This window comes from Equus caballus, unplaced genomic scaffold (assembly GCF_041296265.1).
Source record: "Equus caballus isolate H_3958 breed thoroughbred unplaced genomic scaffold, TB-T2T haplotype2-0000448, whole genome shotgun sequence".
Taxonomy (NCBI): Eukaryota; Metazoa; Chordata; class Mammalia; order Perissodactyla; family Equidae; genus Equus; species Equus caballus.
In genome coordinates this window covers 791,877-800,582 of record NW_027221892.1, presented here as the reverse complement: position 1 = coordinate 800,582, position 8,706 = coordinate 791,877, and the positions used below count along the sequence as shown (strand labels likewise).

Below are 8,706 nucleotides of genomic sequence, written 5' to 3'. Positions count from 1 at the left end.
TCTAGATCAAGCAGACCTTTATCTGGGGTCCCACTGGCACCGGACTCAGGCACCTAACCGTGGAGCAATTGCTCATTTCACAGATGCGTTTTTCCAAATCAGTTTTCTGGACTCAATCCCAAGCCGGCCTGCAGCCGGTGAGCTGGGCTCCCTAACTGTTTAAAGATTGAGGATAGTCTGAGGTTATTCCAGCTCCATGACCCTAATTGTTCATTTTTCTAGACAAAACCAAGAGACTTAGGGGCTAATCTGTAGACTGCCACGTCACTGCTGCCTTGGTGTAATAAGTAGACCCAAAGCCGAAAGCGTTACTGGCAAATTTAGATTTTTTCCTTTTCCCTTCTCCTCCTCCTCCTCCTCCTTTCTAAAACGCTTGCCTGCTAGGGTGTTTGCTAGCTATGGCTGGTTCCTGGGGGAACAGCCAAGAGAGGGAGAAGCATGCAGAAGAGAGCGATAGAGTTTCTTATCATGAAGTGTAGCTCTTCCTCAGACTAGCTCTACAGCGGCCATAGCAAGATTGAAAACTGGCTCAAACATCTGCAGAGTTCTTTGAAGCCTTCTGAAAAATAAAATACATTTAGCACACAAATTATCATCGCAATGACTGGGATAGAAATTTATAAATGAACCCAAGTTTCTGAAAGGGCCCCTTTGCCATCTAGTAACTGCAAACTTCAGCGACGAGGGGCCCTCGCCAATGGGAGTGGCTTGGGCAGGCGAAGGCAGCAGAGATCTCGTGTCCTGAGGGGAAAGTCCACTTGTACTGTTTGTCCAGACATATCTAAGTGAGGCGATAATTAACTTGCCATTAACCGTGTCACAGATGTACAGAAATTGGTGATGCAAGCAATACAATTCAACTGAGTTTTAATTAAACATTCTTTCATATAATAAAATACTTTTATTTCAATTTAGGAGGAAATTCTAATGCACCTATGGAGGTACCCATCTCTTTCTATTCACGGGATTGAGGGCGCCTTTGAGGAGCCTGGAGCTAAAACAGTCATACCTGGCCGAGTTGTAGGAAAATTTTCAATCCGTCTAGTCCCTCACGTGAACATGTCCGTGGTGGAAACACAGGTAACAAACGTGCATTGTTCTTCTGTCCAGCAGCGCCGTTCCTGAGAGCCACATGCCACACAGTAGTGAGCAACTCAGTTGTTAGCATTGAAGTATCACTTTTTTCCAATACAGAAGGGACTGGAACAAATGTCAAGAAACCAACAGGATTTTTGTTCAGTAAAAATCTCTTCCCTCAATTATATGCAATTACAGTCATCAGACAAATAACCATTTGGAGTTGGAGTGATGGGAAATTTTTGAAAACTAAATGGTGCATAAAAAGGCAAGATGGGTTTTACACACAGACGGAGAAGCTACTTGTCTACGGCTGGACTGAGCCGGAAAATCTTTACCCCCAGCGTTGGTTCGTCCATGATGTCTGAAATGAACCCCCTGAAAGCAGCCACCTTAATGAAAATGTTTGTGTCTGGAAGGAGGTGCGTGCCTGAAGTATCGACCTATCATCAGTGTACCTCAAGTTGCACAGAAGGTAGACTCTGAAGAAGGGAGCTCAAGGAATACCTCGGCGCCCTCTCTCCATCCACTGTCCGCTTTTATCGTCGTCTTAGCGCTAATTACATTCTCAAAGATCCTCCTTCCCCTCTGCGTCCCTCCGTCTTTTTGTTTCCATCTTCCTCCCTCCTTCCCTTTCTGGATGGACTGTTCCTCCTCCTCACAGCACACACTTTACATGAGCGCAGGACGGTCTTCGTCTTGCTCACAGCTATGTCCCACCACCTAGAACAGTTCCTGCCACGTGACAGGTGTGCCTTAAATCTTTGTCGAAGGGATGAATATTTCAGAGTATGGAGTTTTTCTCTGGTGGATTTCCATAATGGCAACCGGAATGGAGCCCAGGGGAGAGAGAAAGATGCTGTCAATGAGCCTCCTTCACAGCTTAGCGTGAAATTGCTCCCACTTTTTGGAAATTTCCAAGTGTGTAATGTTCCCAAAATATTCCTTAAGATACTGATAAGTCCAAAAAGAGGGATATTCAAATTGAGAAGTTCTACTTGTGTTGTGTTTCATAATTACCTCAAACATTCATCATATTTGTATTACCCACAATATCATTCAAGGTTTCATAATTACCCAAATTCATAATAAGCCGACATTAACAGTGAGACACTGTGGTCGGGGAGGGGTGGGGACGGGAGGGGGGATTGGGGGGTCTCGGGAGGGGTGGGAGTGAGAGCAAGCATTCCTCACACTGGGCGCAGCTCTCCGTCCTGGAGACCCGGCTCACTCCGCGTCCTCCCTCTGGAAGAGCTGAGGGAAAATCAGAACGCTTGAATGCGTCAGCTTGGGATTCCAATCAGTTTCTTGATACAAGGCTATGAGAGCTACTCAAAATTTTCTCTTACAACTGAAAATGTTACCTTTAGGTAAAGCAGCATCTTGAATATATATTTTCCCAAAGAAATCGTTCCAACCAGATGGTTGTTTCTATGGCACTAGGACTACACCCATGGATCGCAAATATTAAAGATAATCAGTATCTTGCAGCAAAAAGAGCCATCAAAACAGGTTAGACTTATGCTATTTTGATTGCTGGTTTACACTGGGAACAAGGGGTGGTACCCGGTGGGGCTGTAGATAAAGCAGACACTTTTAAAACTTCACTGTGGACTCTCCTTTTATATGGGCTGCATTACTGACGGTAAACGGTGTGGTTCAGGGCTCTTTACACACACTGTCTCATGAATCCTCCCAACAGCCCTCCCCGGGGTGCAGATTAAGGCGAGAAGAGATTAAATAATTTGCTGGAGGGCACTCAGCTAGAAGTAGCGAAGCCAGGGTTCAAACTCACGTTCTGGAGACCTGAATTTGGGGGAAAATGATGGACTTGGAAACCTCCCAACCCTCCTTCTGCAAAACTCATGGAAATATTGGCCGATACATAAAAACTTTTAAAAGCACAGCTGAACTTGCACGAAAGTAAAGGAAGTCCTCTGGGGTTAAAAATGAAGAAGCTAAACTGTAGTGGAGCGAGCAAGCTGGCACCGGGCTGCCCTGTGGGGACTTGCTCTTCCCGGTCACAGAGCTCTGGGTTTAATGGCCTCCAGACCTCCTTGGAGCACTAACTCTCTGCATCTATGAGTACAAGGGACACAGACGTCAAAAATTAGAGGACAAGTCCAACACCGAGAGCCATACTTCTCTACACAATCATCCCCACTGCCCTCAATTGTAGCAGTATTTTACCAGTAAAATTTGGGGGTGAAGAAAAGAGGAAGAAGAGTTAGGAAGTTAAATGGAATGCCAGCTGAAGAGAGATGTGTGATTGAAATGTCAAATTCAACAGTAAAGACATGAAATACAGGAAAATGCAGGAATGCATAAGGCACCTTTTTGTCTGTCTGTGTGCTAAACCAGTCCTGCCAACAAAGGACAGTCGTCTGCCACATAATGAGTTTTTCGTCAACAACGGACTGCATGTATGACAGTGGTCCCATAAGATTAGCACCATATCACCTAGGCGTGTGGTAGGCTATACCACCTAGGTTTGTGTGAGTACACAACAATTAAACCATCTAACAATTAAATCACCTAACGATGCATGTCTCAGAATGTATCCTGTCGTTAAGCAATGCACGAGTGTACATCATCTTTATTCACATTCACACCTTGCTCTGTGGATCCAGAAGACACGGCATGTTCTCTTTTGTGTCTTCATTTATTTTTCATTCCCACTCCATCTCTGGCAACTTTCCCTATAGCCTAGAAGGTTTCAACTCATCTCTTTCTAGACCCCAGGATATCCATTAAAACTGTTTCCTGGGATACCTTGAAAGTTGAGTACAAACACTGCAACATTCAGGTGAAAGTTGAGTACAGCGATTTATTCATATGTTGGTTACAAAAGAAACACAAAACACCAAAGAAATGTGTTCCTAATATTTAATATTAGTGTTTCTAATACTTAATTCGTGAAGCAACCATAAAAGTAGGTAGGTACATCTTCTGTGGTACTCTGGCCAAAAACACATGACCTCTTCCAATCGTGAAAAAACGTCAGATAAACCCAAACTGAGGGACATTTTACAAAACAACTGATCAGTACTCTTCAGCAGGGTCAAGGTCATGAAAGACAAGGGAAGACTGAGAAACAGTCACAGACAAGAGGAGACTAAGGAGCAATGACAAAATGCCGTGTGGGATTCTGCATTGGATCCTGGTACAGCAGAAGGGAAAGAGTGAAATTCAAATAAAGGCTGAGTCTAGTTTATAATATTATCCAATGTTAATTTCCTATTCTTGATAATTGTACAATAGTTATGTAAGATGTTAACATTAGGGAAAGCAGAGTAAGGAATATATGAGAACTCTCTCTGTACTACTTTTGCAACTTTTCTGTAAGTCTAACGTTACTTTAAAATATTATTTAAAAATATTTTTTGAAAGTAGATAATAGTAAATAAGGCAACCACAGTTTTCTTCTTGACTCTATTGACTATTTTAGAATATAAATTGCATGATATCAAGACGCTTACTTATCCCAGCCACCAAATTTCATGGTGGGAAAAAAAAAAAAAAAAGAAAGAAAGATAAAGTGAACACGACATTTGCGGAGATCACTGGGGGTAGTCTTCTCATTAATTTATTCAATGCCTTCTTTTCCTGTGTTTCAGTGTTTGGAACAGAACCAGATATGATCCGGGATGGATCAACCACACCAATTGCCAATATATTCCAGGATGTTATCCAAAAGAGTGTGATGATGCTCCCGCTGGGCACTGTGGACGATGGAGAGCACGCGCAGAAGGAGAAAATCAACAGTGAGCAGGTTCTTGAGGGGGCTGATCTCTCAGTGTGCAAACCACAGGGTGTCCACATCAGTAACCTTCCGACATGCTGCATATTTTAGATTGAATTTATGTCATCAAATCTTCCTGTTTAAATTGTAGACTACTTTTCCTCCATTATTTGAATGGAAATAACAGTTTCTCTTTATTTCTTCTTTTGTTAGGTGGAACTACATAGAAGGATCCCAATTATTTGCTGCCTTTTTCCTAGAGACGGCTAAGCTGCATTAACAACGACGGGAACCTTCCAGCTTACATCTGAGCTGCTGACATATCCCCTCTCTCACATCCCTGGACAGGAATAGAATCTAAATATCCAGAGAATTTCTGTCCAGTAAATAATATTTTCCCTCTTTAATACGTCTTTGGACATTTGGACCAGTAATAAACTATTTTAAAGGTAGAGACACTGGAAATGGCTTAATGTCTCTGTTGCACACCTCTCTAAAGTCACAGCTACCTTCAACAACTTGATTTCCCCAAGTCTGGCCCCAGTAGTCCCCGGACTGGACTCATTCTGCCCTTCCAGCACAAGGATGGTTCTTCGATTAGACTTCTCTTGCCATTTGATTGGTGGAATTGCTCTAGTTTGCTGTGTCCTGAGGTGCTCAGGACACATAATCATTCATCCACTGACTGTCAGTACTTATGTCACCGTTGCTTTCACCACACATTCCTTTTATATTGTTAATAAAAACATTGGTCTACCCCACCGACTACCATGATTTCCCTGGGGGTTCATTTTCAGATGAGTTATTGAAGCGTGATACATATTCACTTCTTGCCTCCCCTTCACTTTTTCCTTTCTTGAAAAGTTTTGAAACAGAAATGACCAATATTCACACTCTTATGCCATTTGGGATTCCTTGTGAGAAGATGCGTCTATCTTTATTCTAAGCCTCTTTACCTTTGCTGTGAGTGACGCCAGCCCACCGCCCCTCCTGCATCCTGTTCTGTCTCACTACCCCATCGGGAGAGGCCACTCTCCCTCTGACACCTGCGCACGTGGAAATTCACCACAGCAGAATCAGCCCTGATGGAATTCTCTCACCCCGTTGGGATTTTACTCAGTGACTACATCTAAATTGTTCAAAGCTTTAAATAGCATCAATTTTAGACAGAGAACTGATCAACCTGACATCAGTAACACATCCCAAATTTGAAGCTGTCAGCTCAGGTTGCATTCATCAGTCATTTCAGTCGACCATCTTGTTTGGCTTGATTGGATTTGATGGTGTAAACAAATAAACAAAAGCACATAAGTTTTCTACAGCTAAGTATAAGTAAACAAATCACTTCAGTCTTTATGAATTCACTATTTAAATAGCATTAATGGAGAAGAAGTTAAGGGTTTATTAAAAATGTTTCTCTTATGATTCCAAATAAAAACAAAGTGCCACACATTCCATCTCTTTGTGGGTGCTTGAAATGTCAGTTTTAAAGCTTGCTGCGTCATGTCTAAAACGGCTGGATCATGGGGCCAGCTTACCCTGCCTCTTGTCACAGAAACGGGACCCACCTGTGGCATCAGCCTCGCTGAGGCATCCATAAGGAGCCACTTCTTCTCTGGTGCTGGACAACATCAAGTCCTCTTGGTTAAATATTCGCAGGTGTTTGGTACTCGTCACTATTTAAGCACAGTCCATGCTCGCCAGATTTGGTTGAATCTTGTGAGGTTTTCGGATTCCGTGGACCTACCTGATGTATTTGGCAGAGGTCCCAAGGACTAACTGTACACGAGGTTTCTGACGCCAATTTATATTTTAACAAGGGTGTTCATAGTAGTCAATTAACAAAAGTTGGTTGTAAAATATAACCATTTCTGAGCAAGGGAACATCAGTTTTACCAAGTCACTAAATAAGAAGATGTATTTGCTGATCTGCGTTCCTGCTGAATCTCTGAGACCTGCAGTGTCTTGGTCAATTATTCAGCTGCCACCAGGTGAGGAGAGGAGGAGGACGAATGAGGTCATTGAATCTAGGAGATTCCAACCCTGGGATGCCTGAGTCCAGAGCCGTGGTTTTCTGCCTCCCCGGGTCATGATGGGTCTCCCCAGCTCTCATTGATGGGTCCACGTTTTCTACCCAAACCCAAGCCATGTGGCTACCTGGGTCTTGCTGTGGTTTGGGAGCCAGATAGGAAGTATTTTCCGGATAGATTACATTCAGAGGGATGACAGAAATCCGCCCAGTGATTAGCCAGAAGACCAATTAACTAGTAATAAGAAGACAAAGAGGTTGGGGATAGAGAAATTTAAGTATTTGCTTTAAAAAATTTTACCAAAGAAGCATATGCACATGGATAAAGATGACCACCCAGTATACTTATTGGGAGTATATAGTGACATGATCAGGAGGGGACGTCATCGTATTGAAGGAGGGCAACATGTCAGGTTTGGGACTGTCCAGGTTTGGACTGTCAGTTAGATTTGGTAGATGCTCTTATGGAAGATAACGAGGACTGGGAATGTTCTTGGTTTTATGTTGTATTCATAAAAATAAACCTTGTGTGAGTGTGTGCTGGACAGTGCAAGAGCCCTGTGGTGACACACGTTCTCTGCACTTGCAGCTGGAGGAAGGCAGTCGGCCACAGACACACAAAGAACCTGGTCTGGGCTTCTTCGCGCTCCACATGTTCATTCCAGCGCATCCCTCCCTCAGCCTCTGTGTTAGCCAGACACCAGCCCAGCCCAGCGCAGCCCAGCCCCCTCTTCTGAGAACTGGACCCCGATCCTCCTGCATTTTTCATTAGAACCCGTTAGAATCCGAATTCGGCTCGTGGCTTCCTAGGGTCTGCGACTCTGAGGACCCCTGCTAGGAGCATCCAGAGGCTGTTCTCCTAACCCGGAGGTGCGCACGCGCCTGGCACAGCAGGAAAACCTCGCTCCGTTAGAGGAGGCCTCAGAGGCGCCGGGCATCGCTTGGGCCGGTGGAGGCGGAGGCCGGCCGCCCGGCCCGCAGGCCTCCGGCTCCCGCCCGGCCCGGGCGCGTCCGTTTCTCCCGCACCGCCCTCGGGGTTCTTTACCGCGGGCGGGCGAGCGAAGGGGTGGAGTGAGGAGGGATGGAGAGGGAGGAGGCGGGATCGCCCGGGGGTTACCCGCTCGGGGAGCCGCTGGAAGTGCCAGGTGGCCTTCCCGGTCAGACGCCGCCAGGCTCTCAGCCTGACGCGCGTCTCCCCTTCCTTAGATTGACTCCTTCGGCTTTCCGTTTTCCTCTTGGGGAGGGGTGGGACTTCCGGTTTCATCACCGGAAGACGACGAGCCGGAGGAGTCCGTCAGAGGGGCCAGCAGGAGCGATTACGTCGGCAAACGGGTAAGTTATTCTCTGACCGGGCCGGGGGGGGGGAGGTTTGGAGGCGGGGACCGTCCAGCGTCTGCGCGGGGCCTGGGGGCGGTGGCTTGAGGGCTCGGGCCGGGCAGCTGGGCGCCGGGAGTCCCGCCAAGGCCCTTCGCTCTTCCTCCTCCCTCCTCCCCCCGCCTCAGCCCCTCCCCCCCTCGCCGGTCCCTCCCGACGCCGCCCAGACTCGCCCGACACCCGCCCGCCGCCCGCGCGGCGTCGCAGCCGCCCTGCCCCCGCCGTCACCTGCTCGCTCCGCGAGCCGGGCTCCCGGGGACCCGGCGGGCCTCCGTTTCCCCGCGGGCCCGGGCTCTTGGCGCGGAAGCGGCGCCCCGGGCGCCCCACGCACCCCTGCACGCAGTCGGGGCGCTTCCGACCGCCTGGCTTCTCCGACTGGAACGCGGGCGCCCAGGCGGGGAGCTGCCCGGTGTGGGTTTCTAGTCCGGGCGGTGGTGTCCGTGGCTGCCCGCCCACGCCCTGTTTTCCCCAGCGCACCGATGCG

At 47.1% G+C, this 8,706-nt stretch overlaps 1 long non-coding RNA gene across 1 annotated transcript; it reads right to left on the bottom strand.

Moving 5' to 3' along the window:
- Positions 1 to 3,949: 3,949 nt before the first annotated feature.
- LOC138922103 (uncharacterized) lies at positions 3,950 to 8,094 on the bottom strand. Its single transcript, XR_011435185.1, has 2 exons — positions 7,966 to 8,094; positions 3,950 to 7,083 (listed from the first exon to the last, which is right to left on the bottom strand). It is a non-coding gene; the product is annotated as an uncharacterized lncRNA (long non-coding RNA).
- Between the last annotated feature and the right edge of the window lie 612 nt (positions 8,095 to 8,706).